This window comes from Mustela nigripes, chromosome 5 (genome assembly GCF_022355385.1).
Source record: "Mustela nigripes isolate SB6536 chromosome 5, MUSNIG.SB6536, whole genome shotgun sequence".
Lineage (NCBI taxonomy): Eukaryota > Metazoa > Chordata > Mammalia > Carnivora > Mustelidae > Mustela > Mustela nigripes.
This window is the reverse complement of record NC_081561.1, coordinates 42275135-42289082: the sequence shown is the minus strand read 5'-3', so window position 1 is coordinate 42289082 and position 13948 is coordinate 42275135. Positions and strand designations below refer to the sequence as shown.

Sequence of the window (13948 nt, the reverse complement as noted above, 5' to 3'; positions counted from 1 at the left end):
AGTTTGCGGGCCATGATGCTAGTACCATAAGGTGGTCAAAAATTTTGCTGTTTCTTTATCCCCCTATAAAATTTGTCTCGTAGGACCAATAGAAACACAACTTATGTGAAGATCTGGCAAATTTCCAAAGGGAATGAAATAGCTGGCCATCATTACATCATTTCAAAAAACTTTTCCTCTGGAATTTTAGTGCATCTGGTCCTTGTTGCTTCAATTGGTCTCTGATATATTTAAAAACACATTTATTTATTCATTTATTAATTTGAAGTTTATTCTTTTATTTTCTCATTCCTTGGCCTGCTAAGACATAATCCATTCTGTTCTCATTCTGTTTAAAGGCAAATTTCCCTTTCACTCACTATACCTACTTCCAGCTAAGTTATACTATTGCATCTGTCACTGTTTAGAATACACACACATATATACACACAACTGTTTTGCTCAGTTTGTTATAATACTTATGTCTTAATCCATATACTGATCTATACTACTTAGTATATAGAATCTAGGATTTTCTGACTCCAAAATAAAGTTATAGATATGTTATTCCTTATCTTGAAAGATGGATAATTTTTTTTCTAAATTTTACCATTGCATAGTATTATAGAAGTAGGTAGTAAAGGCAGTCATACCCAGAACAAAACAGATGTCTTCTGAAAAACCTGCCCACTTCTCAATGGCCCAGATTGGTCACACAACCACATACTAACCAACCACTACAGTACATCTGGGATGTAGTAATTGATACAACCCAGTTAAGGCTCACTTCTGTATTTGGGAGCAGGATGATCACTAAGAATTTTGAGCTTCTGGTTAGGAGGGAAGAAGAAATACACTAGTTGGTATTCTGAACACCAAACCATATAGAATGACTGCTTTAATTTCTGCTAAAAAGTATCAGACGGCTATCATAGGGCCCATTGTATATATTACCTAGCTAACTGCTGTTGAGATGGAATGGTGTAAAATTTAATATTTAAATTTAAAATGTAAAATTTAAAATTTAAAATGTAAAATTTAAAGAAATACCATAAATCCAAAAATCTGTTTAGTAAGATTCCACCAATAAATTTGTTGCCATGCCACAGGATCTAGACATTCCAGAACACTCACCATTGCATTGCTTACCTATGACTTTCTAGGTTCCTATTCATTCCAAAATTATGGTTCTGAGAAGAGGTGTATTGTCCCCATTAGGGTTGAAGCCAGGCACCATATCCAACTTCTCCTGGATTTATTTAAAATATTCAGATGCTGCTTGTAAAAGAAGAATAACAAAAACAACAATGAAAAAACAAATGTCCATGTTATGTCTTTTCCTTTTCTGTGCAAAGTAGTCATACACGTTCACTTTCCAACATAGATAAATTATAGTTCAGGGTTTCTCAAATACATCCATTGCATTAGAGGTCAAATTCAATTGTGTTCTAGACCTTCAAGACGATAGCTAAATTTTACCTATTGCTTTGGTAATAAATTACCACAAATTTAATGGTTTTATTTTTTTTTTAATTTAGTGGTTTTAAACAACTAAAATTTATAATCTTCCAGTTCTATACATCAAATGTATGGCATGGGTCTCACTGAGCTGAAATCAAGGTGTTAGCAGGCCTGCACTCCTTTCTGGAGGTTCTAGGGAGAATCCTTGAAAGCCAGGAACTGACTTTTTTATGTGGTGTCACATTTTTGTCTGGCTGACTACATCTGGAGTTTCATTTTGATTTTGAGCCCATTTAACAATACAGGATGATCTCCCTATGTCAAGGGTCTTAACCCTAATTACACCTCCAACGTTCCTCTTGTCATATAGGGTTACATAGTCAAATGATCTGTGGACATTGAGTTTTTGGGGGAGGGAATGGTTTGAAGGGAGTACCTAGTTTATTTCTGACGCAGGTGACTCGCAGAACAGTGGCAGATTCTGGAATGAAGGTGTGGGTGTCAGGGTCTGAGCTAGCATTCCTTCTTGCAGGGTGGAAGGCATTGACCCATATGCATGCTGCTGCACCGTTGCTCACAGAACCACGATGCCCAGGACCTGGTGCATGGGGTGCGTCGCCTTGCATTATTTGTGTGTTGCCATGAAATTGAAGGTGAGTATCGGGTCATCTGGAGGTCATAGACCCACTTCTGCTTGCGGGTCAGTAGCCTGACCAGGACTGGCCCCTCACCTTCTTCTTTGCACTGGTCCTGGACGCTGATAACATAGCAGGGCCTGTGCACCCTTGAAAAATCTCATTTACCAGGTGAGCGCTGCCCCAGATGTGTAGTAAGAGAGGTTGAGGTAGACCGAGGGCAGGGAAAAAGAGGGGGAGCCGGCTGCTGGCTGACCCAGATGGGCTTCAAGTTGCCCTGTGGGGATTGAGGACTTTCAACAGGGGCCTTTGTCACTAACTTTGCTCCGGGCTCTGAGTTGCCGATTGGTCTGGCCCTCAACAGCCACCCCCTTGGTATTGACAGCTACCAGAGTGGCTTTGATGATGGCAGTACCAGCGTTGGGGTGAGCCAGGGACTTCCTCGTATCACCGAGGCCCTCGTATTGCTGACAGCCAGGTCTGCTGTGGGGAGGGTGAAAAGCACATTGAGGTCCACCATGCAGCTGTTCTTGTCGGGGTTTACATTTCCAGGGTATGGCGGTTAGGGACGTGCCCTTGGAGCACCAGCCCGCTCCTGCCCTCGGAGATGCGAGGGGAGAAGGGGTCGGAATGGTGGGTACAGTCTTGCAACGCTCAAGCTCTCATGACCACTCCAGGTACAAGCCCTGGGGGTGCAAGGAGGTAGACGAACCGCGCATGCGGGCTGAGTGCGCAAGCCTCAGCCAGTCCCCCTTCGCTGTAGTGCGTAGCTACGGGGCAACGCAGCGCATACTCCACGCGCTCAAGTTAAGCGAGAGGGATTCCCTCTCTGCTTGGCGGGGAGGGAGCGTTTGTCTCCGCAGCAAGGGAGTGGTCACCATGGGTGGGTCCCTGGTCTGGTGTCGGTGTTAGCATAATAGCCGCCAGCTGTCTCAGCCTGGTCAGCCCCCGAGGGTGAAAGAGTGCAAGGGCAGAAGCTGCTGACGACCTAAAGCAGCGCCAGAGTTTTTTCCTCCAAACTATTAATGTCTAACCCAGGGTCTCCATGCCGGCTACAGGCTGCTCTCCAGGCTGGGCATGGCCACCATTTCAGCAGGCCAGGGAAGTTGCCAGGCTGGTCCTTCCACACTGCAAGCTGAAACAGGGTAGGAGCTACTGGGCGCTTTCTCCATGGATGGGACACTCGGGCGGGATATGCTGTGTCCTTTGCTGGGTGCTCTCCTGGGTTTGAGGGCCACCTGAGGATCTACCTTCCTGACACCAAGCACAGGGGAGGCTGCCCTGTGTAGCTCCCGGGGATGGTTCTGAGGGCTCCTGGGCTTACCTCCTAGAGGACCTGGCTGCTTTCTCAGCCCTGTGAGGGGCCTTGGCTGTAGTGGGTCATTCAGGGCATCCCGGGACACTCCTGGCTTCTCTTCCTGGAGATTCCCAGGGAGCCCACTTTTTCCTTGCTCTCAGCCTGCTGAGGTCCTGCTAGGTCCGGGGGGAGGGAGGGTCACTACGTGCTCTGCAAGAATCCAACGTTCTGCAAGGGGACCAGGATTTCCAGGAGGAGCACAGGTGGAGTGCAACCGGGGAACAGCACCTTGCTTGGTAGGTCCATGGGGTGCCACACCAGCTAGGCATACATGGAGGTCAGCATGCAGTCGGTGTAGGCTGAGGTAGGTGCAGCTGGCCTATGACTGCCTTCGAGAAGAATTTGTCAGGCTTGGCTAGCAGCTAGCAGCTGGATGCTCAGCCAGTCCAGGAGGCTATGGGCGAGCTCCAAGTAGTACTTACAGGGCACCAGCTGTGAGGCACACTGGCATTGAGGAGTAGAGCAACGAGGTTGGGTGAGATAAGTCTGCAAAGCCTGCCTTCCCTAAACTCCTCACCTATGGCCACCTCACCATACTAGTCCAGCTTTTGTTGTAGGAGACTTTTGAGGCTACAGAGGCTGTCAAGGCTCAGATGGATCACCAGGATGGCTCCTGCCTGGTCCAGGTGCCTCTTCAAGTTTTATAAATTCACTGGGATTAGAGCTGCCATTGAGCAGCACTGTGAAGCCATTAAAGGTGAAGAAGGTGGCATCACCAAGGCCTTAAGGGAAGATGCAGCATGGCCCTCTGAGCCTAAGAAAGCCCACTGAGACTGGTGGCTCCAGCAACTCTGCCACTTGTCTTAGGATTACTCCCAGGCCCTGAGAGGCTGGCAGCTACATGCTTTTTGCCCAGGGGGTGGAGTATCAGTCTGGTGGGGACTTAGATGGTTAGCCACCACTTTTTGCAGCAGCGGTGGCAAGGAGTGGGGGGTGGGGATCATTTTGCTTTTCTCATAGAAGAGGTTTTATTGAAGATTTTCCCCTCACTCCCACCCCACCTCTCTACCTCAGAGCCCTTCTCTCCCCACCTATTGTCATGAGTCTCTGGATTACTCGATAGTGCTTTTTAGGGTCACCATTGGGGCCACTTGAAGGATCAAGCTGGGCTCCAGTGAAAAGGAGCTGATCCTGCTGTTATGGAAAGTTATGGATCTGGCCAACAACAAGTACACAAAGTAACTAGTATAGAGTACTAGTTAGACTGGGTCAGTTGGAACTGATGTAAAATTGTAAAGAAACTAAGATCCATCCCAAAAACCTATCTTCCCAGCAGCAGGTGGACCCAGTTTAACCAGTCAGTGAGTGATGAACAGAACATTGGGGTAGGAACCTCCTTCTGTGTCTGTATTGGTAGGCAACCTCAAGTCAGGCAAATCCTACATGTAAAAGCTTCCAGGAAGAATGTATTATTGCCCGAGTACTACTACTTTTTTTTTTTCCCCCTGTCTTTGAAGAAAATTCAAGTATTGCTCTGGTTCATCTGATACTGATAAACTGGATATTGCAGCAATGACACAGTGTTTAAATTTTGAGGATAGCTCAGTATCCCAGTATGGACCCTCTCTCAAGTTAGATGTGGGGAATATAATTTTAGGAATGATTTCAGAGCCCTATAATCACAGGTTTTGCAGATCCAGAGATAGTAAGTTCCAAATTTGAAAGCAGTACTTGCAGCAAGATGGAACTTATTGATGATAACACTATAGTCAAGACTCAAGGTTTACTATGGCAGGCCAGAACAAGATGTTGCAGGATTCTTCAAATGACCTGATATTGCTGTGGGAAGTATAGCACTTTGTCTGAATGCCCAAGGTGGAAGGAATGGAGATGCCCCAGTTGGGTTTGTAAGTGAGGAGCACAAAGACCTAGTACTGCAGCAGCTCAAACATCACATGGAGACCCAGTACACTGAAGTTCACAAAGCAGTTTTCTTAAACTTGCTGGTGGTACATCCAAAGAAGTAACCCAGTTCTTCTCCAAGGAAAAGCAAGTTCTTACCTGCAGGTGAGTGCTCACAACTGGTAAAGTGGTGGCCTTTCATCACTGAGGGGAAGGAAGCCATCTTCTTTGTTACTTCCCTGGACAGCAGCCCAACAGGAAATGCTTTTTGTGTTCTTTGTGAGGAATATACACAGAACACATTGAGGAAGCATAAGGACTTGTTGGGTGAAAGATCCATTGAACTCTTCAAGAGCATAGCAGCTGAAGTTCAGCGGTGATGAATCAAGTCTCAGTCTCTCTCATTTCTCTTCTAACCATTATTTTGCCTTAGCAGTTTGTACTGCTATAAATGTTAAAGATTATAAACATCTTTGAGATCTCCTGGACTTTCTTGGGGGAGTTTTCTATAGACATTCAACTTCCAGGGTTCATATGGTGTAGAATCATCAGGGCTACCCATAAGGAGATGCCTTAATCCAGATGAAGTCTACAGACAAAGCATCTATAGCTGCACATAAGTGCCCTAAAAACAAAACAAAACCCAAACCAAAACAAAACAAAAACCTGAAGGCAGACATATCAAAGTCTTTAATCTTCAGATGAGATAGTGAACTTTGTATTCATGGAATGGGCCCCCCCCCTTTTTTTTTACATTTACCAGCTTATTATATAATAAAACTAATGATAAAAGATACAGATAAACATCCAGGTGAAAAGATACATAAAGTGAGGTCCCAAACATAGGAACTTCTGTCCCTATGGAGTTGAGTATGCCACCCTTCTGGCATGTGAATGTGCTCAACAACCCATAAACTCTCTGAACCTCATTCTAATTGAAAAAAAATTTTTTTTTTTTAATGGAGGCTTCATCACACAGGCATGATTGATAATTAACTCCATTTACTGTCCCTCAGCTCTCTAGGGGGTGTGAGAGGGCTGAAAGTCTCAAGATTTTAGTCATGATTTGGTCTTTCTGTGACTAGCTCCCATTTAAGAACCCACCAAGAGTCACCTCATTAGAACAAAGACACTTTAGGATCTTCCAAAGGATTTAGAAATCCAGTGTTGGATGTTGCTATTACTCAGGAAATTTCAAAGGACTTAAGAGCTCTGTGTCAGCAACTATGATCAAAGATGAAATGTTAGGAAAAAAGATTCTCCTAACACCTCTATTTTTTTTTTAAGATTTTATTTATTTATTTGACAGAGAGAGAGATCACAAGTAGGCAGAGAGACAGTCAGAGAGAAGGGGAAGCACACTCCTTGCTGAGCAGAGTCTGGTGTGGGGCTTGATCCCAGGACCCTGAGACCATGACCTGAGCTGAAGGCAGAGACTTAACCCACTGAGCCACCCAGGTGCCCCCTCCTAACACCTCCATTAAAGAGGTTTTGGGAGCTCTGCGTCAGGAATCAGGAGCAGATACACACACACACACACACACACACACACACACACACATAATTTCACACCAGGTAATCTGTTTCTTTTTTTTCCTAAGACACCTTACCTTTACTACCTTGTTTGCACCAGAGCTATCAAGCCTCTAGAGTCTTGAGCTTTTCTTATGCACCTGGGGTCACCATGCCATCTTCCATACCTGAAATCATAAATGTTATCTCCTGGCCAAACCATGCTAACTCTTTTTATTAGGATCCAGAGTTATGTGCTTTCTGAGATGAACAGAAGTGGCACCATCCACATCTTGTTTATGGTTTACTTTTTTACTTTGGGGCTAAGCACCTAGCTAGCTTCTGTGCTAAGGAAGATTAAATAAATCACTAAATTGGCTTAAATTCATTAAGCAACAGTTGAAAACTAATGCAGACATCCTATCACTGCCTCTTGACATCAGGACTGTGGTTTCATCTAAGAAAATTTCAGTTGCCTATGATTTCAAATCAACCAGATCAATTGTATAGTTGGGAAGGTAGTAAAGGTAAGGTGTCTTAGGAAAAAAAGAACCTTCACCTTCACACAGAGAATCTGCCAGCTTCAGAAAGCACATTCATTTGCTTAAGAGGAAAGTAAGAATACTGCAACCCTGAATATGACAACTAGTTGCTGCATGGAGAAAGATGTTGGTGGGACACAAACAACAATAGAGAAAGATGGCTTGGTGACAGTAACCTTGGCTGGAATCATAATTGAGAGTTTTATTAGCCATTGCATTCATTAATGGGATCATCATCGCAACTGAGTGAAAAATGTTAGAAGGATATCTTGAAGAGTTAAAGAATTGTGTCACTCTGCCCACGTGTTTAAAAAAGAGAGTTTCCCATCTTTCCCATCCCTGAACCTGTGGGGAACATGATCCATGGAAACGCTTGGCCATGCCCCTCAAAGTCCATGATTATCCCTCCACTTGCCAGTAGTAACCAAGGGAAATATAACTCATAAGATTTGCTCCTCTAAACATTTTGTCTTATGATTTTTTAAAATATGTATTTTGTAAAAGGGGATTTAAAAGACAAAATGCATAGAAAATAGAGTGAAACTATGTAAGCTGATTTGTAAGAAAGACAGATAGTATAATTCAATGTTAGAAACTATGATCATGTCTTTGTTCTAATCATTCTGTTATTAAAATGCAAAGGGGATATTTATACCAATGGAATCCTAGGGTCTAGTGCTATGTCAGTAAGTGGCATACACATTCTGTAATTTCTAATTTGTTAAAATCTACACATCCCACTCTAGTTGGATTTTTTTTTTTAAGATTTTATTTATTTATTAGACAGAAAACACAAGGCGGGGAATGGGGGGGGGCATGGGCAGGCTCCCTGCTGAGCAGAGAGCCCCATACGGGGCTCGATTCCAGGACCCTGGGTTCATGACCTGAGCTGAAGGCAGAGGTTTTAACCCACTGAGCCACCCAGGTGCCCTGTTTGTTTTATTTTTAAAGCTTGATTTGGTGTGAACACTCAAGTAGAAAAACCAGACTAGGATAATATGTAATGAGCAACTGTCTTTCACTTGTTTAGAGAACTCATTTCAGAGGCAGCCATTTTAAATCATTTTAAATGGGACAACCCATTGATAACTTGCACCACCATTCAGTCACATCATCTCTGTGATATTTATGCCCCTAATTTCAAACTTCAGTCTAATTTTATGGTAACATTAGACAAGCACAAATTGAAGAACATCCTATAAATTCAATATGTGACTAAATTTTTGCAAAAATATTAAAATCTTGAAAGATAAAGACTGACTGTCAAAATTATTGGAGGAGTCCAAGATACAAAACAATCAAATGCAATGTATCCCTAATAGATCTAGAAATGGGGAAAAAAGGACAATTGTGGAAAAACTGGTGAAATTAGAACAAAACTATAATTTAATTAGTGATATTATATGAATGTTAATTCCACTATGGTTATATAAGATGTTAACATTTGGAGAATCTAGGTAGAGACGTATGGGAACACTATTTTTACAAATATGTAATTCTAAAATTACTTAAAAATGAATTAAAAATATTTTTTAGGAAGATAATTTTTAGAAAATAAACTAAAAATGTGTTGCTCAAATCTGGATGTATAACCAGTACTTTATACTATATTTTATATTTATTTACATTTCCATATCTCAAAAAGACATTTAGGACATTGAAATGTCTTAAGATATAGTATTTATGACCACAAAACTATTTATAAGCAAGGAAAAAGCTGGAATGAACACACAAAATTATCAGCCATTGTCATTTGTTCAACTATATGTTCAAAAGCTATTTAGTGAGAATCTATTATGCAGTAGGAACTATGACCGACTCTAGAGAGCATGAGTGAACAAGATAGAAACAATCTTTGCCTTCAGGGAACTTACATTCAATTTGGGGAATAGATAAAATTTTCATATAAAGTAAGTATTTAGTAACTAGAATAAATGCTATAAAAGCAACCAAAAAGTAGGCAAGATGGAAATTAATGGATATGGACAGATCTACCGCAGAAAGTATTGTGAGGATGGTTCTGGGAGCAAGTCAGGTAGGGCAAGTCCTGAATGCTGAAAAAAAGCTGACCCTGCATAGAAAAGAGAGAAAAAATCCAGAAGGAAAAGGGAAAAAAAACATGAATGTATAGCAGTCTTCTAACAGCTATGGCTGTGGTGTCCTGGACGAATTAAATGATTTGAACTTAGTATGTGATGACGTTAGAGAGACAGAAAGTATTCAGACATGCAGGACCTAAAAGACCATGAAAATGTGTTTGGATTATTATTTTTTGAAAAAAAAATGAGAAGTTACTGAGTTGTTCTAAGTAGGGAAGTGAAAGTAGAATTGGGATAGAAAGGTGTGGATTTTCAGGAACTGTTTCTTTAAAAAATTCAGATAATATATAATGGTTCATGGGCTGAGGGCTTGCATTGGAACTCTAGAAAAATAGCTTGAAAACACTTTGCCAATACAGTGTTATGGTGACCTGGATATGGACAGTGAGGAAAAGCAAAAAAAAAAATAAGACTAACAGATTGTTGTATTGAGTAATACTGTGAGAAGAAGTAGAAGGAAAAGAAATAGGAAAGAGGGTTTGTTTGCTATCTTAGCGAAGACATGCTAAACCTTCAAGAATTATTTTGTTGTTAGCCATGATGGGAAGGTTAGAATCAAGAGTGAACAAGAGGTAGGAGAAGGTAGGCATTACCATAATTTTTTTAATGCTTTTGAAATGTATGCTAGTGGCACAGAGGTAACAGTAGAATATTAGAGACATACTTTTTTTTTTGAAACCTTGACCTTCTTCTAATTTCTGAAATACAGTATTATTCCAATATAGCAATGTTGATATCCCCTTAAGTAATTGTGTATAGATGGTAATATTTCTGACATAGGTAAGAGATAAGGAAGAAGAAAAGATTATTCCTAGGTAGCTTTGATATGTATTTTTTCCATCCTCTACTTTAAAATATTCCATAGAGTGCATATGTATTACTTTACAGCTTAAAACAATGGTAGTTATAATGTATTAGCTAAAGAAAGTGTTCCAAAATATGCTGGCTTGGTGGAAAAATAAACTACCATCAAATAATCAAATATAGATGGATATCAACTGATTTTGGAATCAAATAGTTATGTTTCACTTTGCAAGAGAATTAATGTATTCAATATTAAAGCAAGTAGATATTGGTACTTACAAACCTTGTAAACTGAAATTTTATTTTTATTAATGCACATGTGAGTCTTAAAAGTTTCCTAAATTTTACATATTAAATCAGTATATAGTTCGTATGCAGAGAAATTGACCAATATCATTTTCTTTCTACTCTAAGTATAATGCACATAATTCACATGAGTGGTTGACCTTGACTTGGCTTAAGGAAGTTAAGTGAAGCTTTCATGCTTAAAAATCTGTTAAGAAGAATTATATTATTCCATCCCACGCTCTTAAAGTGTTTTGAAGTAATATAACTGATATCTAGATTTTAAAATCACATGATTTATTTTTTCCGTCACATCTTACCCAAGTGTGAAAAGCTAATATATCCTACTGAATATATATAATTTTACATTTCAGTGGCAAAGAAATTTCATACCTCTATTGAAACAGAAGTACCTTTTACTTTTATATGGGTTTAGTTTATTTCAATAAACACAAAATCTTGTCTTTTTCAGAGCATGTTTGGTAACAAGGAGAAGAAGTCGTACTCAAATTAGTTGATAAAAAAATGATTTTAACAATGAATAAAATACCCATATGCAAGAAATGGCACCCACAAACAAGAAATGGAGTATAACATGAAGTAAAATCAGCTCGTCTATAGAAATGACTAGACCTGGTGGCTTGTCACTCACCTTTTTTTGTGTTTTTGTTTTTGTTTGTTTGTTATTTTGGTTTGTTTTGGGTATTTCCACTCCCCTATAGAGACTTGTTTCTGCTTACAGTATACTTAGTATCTGGTGCCTATAACTGTTTTTCACATGATCCTGGATTCTCAAAGTCTTTATCCTGTTCTTAATTTTCTGTAAATCTGGACCTTCAGTGTCCCAACACTGCCTATTCATAGACTCAGAGTCACGTTTTCACTTAAAAGGAAGGAGAATTTACTTGATAATTGACTAGGGCTCTTTCAGTTAGTTAAAGCTCAACATTAGGCTAGGGGTCAATGTTCTTTTATTACCAAGAAAGGAAACACAAATTAGAGCTTTACCCATTTTCTTCAGTTTGGAGACCATAAAGGAGTTTTAAACTTGCAATTTTCACCAAGTGTATGTAAGTACAGTAGTAATCCTATTAAACAAAATTCTATCAATATTTATTGAAAATTAGCATTAAGTTGACAGATGGCATGTCAGTTCATAAGTCTTGCTGAGTATAGAGTTGAGAAGGATCTAAAGACTTAATCTGGGGCACCTGGGTGGCTCAGTGGGTTAAGCCGCTGCCTTCGGCTCGGGTCATGATCTCAGGGTCCTGGGATCGAGTCCCGCATCGGGCTCTCTGCTCAGCAGGGAGCCTGCTTCTCTCTCTCTCTCTCTCTGCCTGCCTCTCCATCTACTTGTGATTTCTCTCTGTCAAATAAATAAATAAAATCTTAAAAAAAAAAAAAGACTTAATCTGGGTTCAGTCAAGGGTACCTTGTTAATAATTAGTGATACAGGCAACTGGCATGGGAGAGTGAGAAAGAGATCACAATGCCACCCATTTGCCATCATATAAAAGTAATGAACAAGAAATACAAGAATGTCAGTCCTCAATATCAACATTGTTCAGTTGTTTGTGTACAAAGAATCATCTTGTGAAGCTCATAACAAACTTCAGGTGTTTACTCTGGAGATTACTATTTATTAGGTTTGAGATAGGGTTCCTTTATCATTTCTTTCAAGCCTCCACATAAGTCTGATGACGCTGGAATAAAATGTACACTTTGAAAGCAGTGTTCTCTTTAACAGACTTTCTGTTCTCCCTACAGCCACCAAAATGCCACTCAACTAGATAGTTCATCCAAATGATAAAAAATCTGAACTAGTAAAAATGTGAGGCTAGCCCAAATATCTAATCTTTCACATGAATTCTTGCTATAAACAAACAAGCAAATAAATACAATATATTTCATCAGATTGTTTATACAGCCCCAGGCATGGAGTATCCCTGATGTCCTAGAGTATCTATGATTTTATGGGCAAGTCAGTTTATCTGTAGATTCCAGAAATAAGACCTCATTCTGACTTTTGAAATGAGCTCAAGTAATTCTAATCACTTTTTCTGTAAGTAGTCCTCCTATATACTCTTTTCCAAGAAACCTACTTTCTTTAGTATTTCCCTATATTTGTGGCTTAAGGCGCTTTTCCATCAGAGTTGCCCAGCGATGTGCTAATGACAGTCATAGCGATTTTTGCCCAGGTTTAAATGTAGTTTCCCATGTGCTTTGATGCATGAATAGTGCAGTTTGATTCCTGTTTATCATCCAGGCACTTTATAGCCATTAAAATAGCAGTTCAGCAAAATCTTAGAGAAATTACAGTATAGCATAGTGGTTAAATACTTGTAAGTTCTGAGACAGAAATGGGTTTGAATTCTGACTCTGTTTACTTAGGTGTCTGAGATCATGCAAGACTGTTAAATATGGATGGATGGTAAAAAATTTTTTTGAGGAAATGTGTTTATTTCATTTTCTTCTCATAATGCAGAAAAAATTAATAGATTTGTTAATTTGGCAGCTGATAAAGAATTCAATTTTAAAGTAATTTTCACTGGAGTAAAGATTTAAATGTAAAAGAAGGTTAGAAATATAATTGTGACTGGTAAGATCCTAGCTGTACAGGGAATTTGATTATATGACCAGATTCTTATCATTCCAAATTGAACTATACCCAATTAGCACTGCAGACATGATCTTTTCTAGAGCCAATATTTCTGTTGCCAAGATGTCTTGTTTGCTTGGATCATAACAACAAACTGGCAGACCTGCTCAGTCATGGCAATTGCCTGCCTGCATTCCTCCTGACATTCAGAGACTTGAGCTCCATGCCAAGTGACCCAATCTCCCTTACCCGATTCCACAGTTCCTTTTTTTTTTTTTTAATTCATCTACTCAGAATTATCTAATCACTTTCCTTAATCCTTAATCCTTGTGACTGCTGCTTGCCTATTCTTTATCAGTTCTCATCTTTTTCACCAAAAGTAAGCCGATTTTGCTGGGAGTGGAATGTGCCTGTCAAAGAAGGTACAAACAGGCTGTGCAAATAGAGCTAGCTTGTAACCGAGACCTGATCGATGAGCTTTAACAGTAGTTTTTGTTCATGATAATCAGGGATTCAAAAAGCAGAGGGAGTTTAAGTCAACTGGCATGTGTCATTTCATCTTCATTCTTGCTGCCTGAAAAGCCAATGGGTTGGTGAGAATCCTAGTGATTATCTTGTAAGCATGAGGTCACTTTTGAGGATGGAAGCCCAAGGATGGCAGAGCACATATACGGAAGCAAGTAGGAAATCAGTAACATCATTGAGGTGGCCTGAAAAGGCCAATTGTATATTTCACTATTTGAGAGAAATGAGTTACTCTCTTAATTTAAGCATCGTTTTCTAGTTTCTGTTACTCAACAGACTAACACATTTATACAACACTAATAGCGGTA

The 13948-nt window shown here is 40.0% G+C and overlaps 1 pseudogene; it reads left to right on the top strand.

The window, feature by feature from the left end:
- The first annotated feature begins 4319 nt into the window (after window positions 1-4319).
- On the top strand, window positions 4320-13598 carry LOC132018614 (epithelial splicing regulatory protein 1-like; annotated as a pseudogene).
- Window positions 13599-13948: the final 350 nt, after the last annotated feature.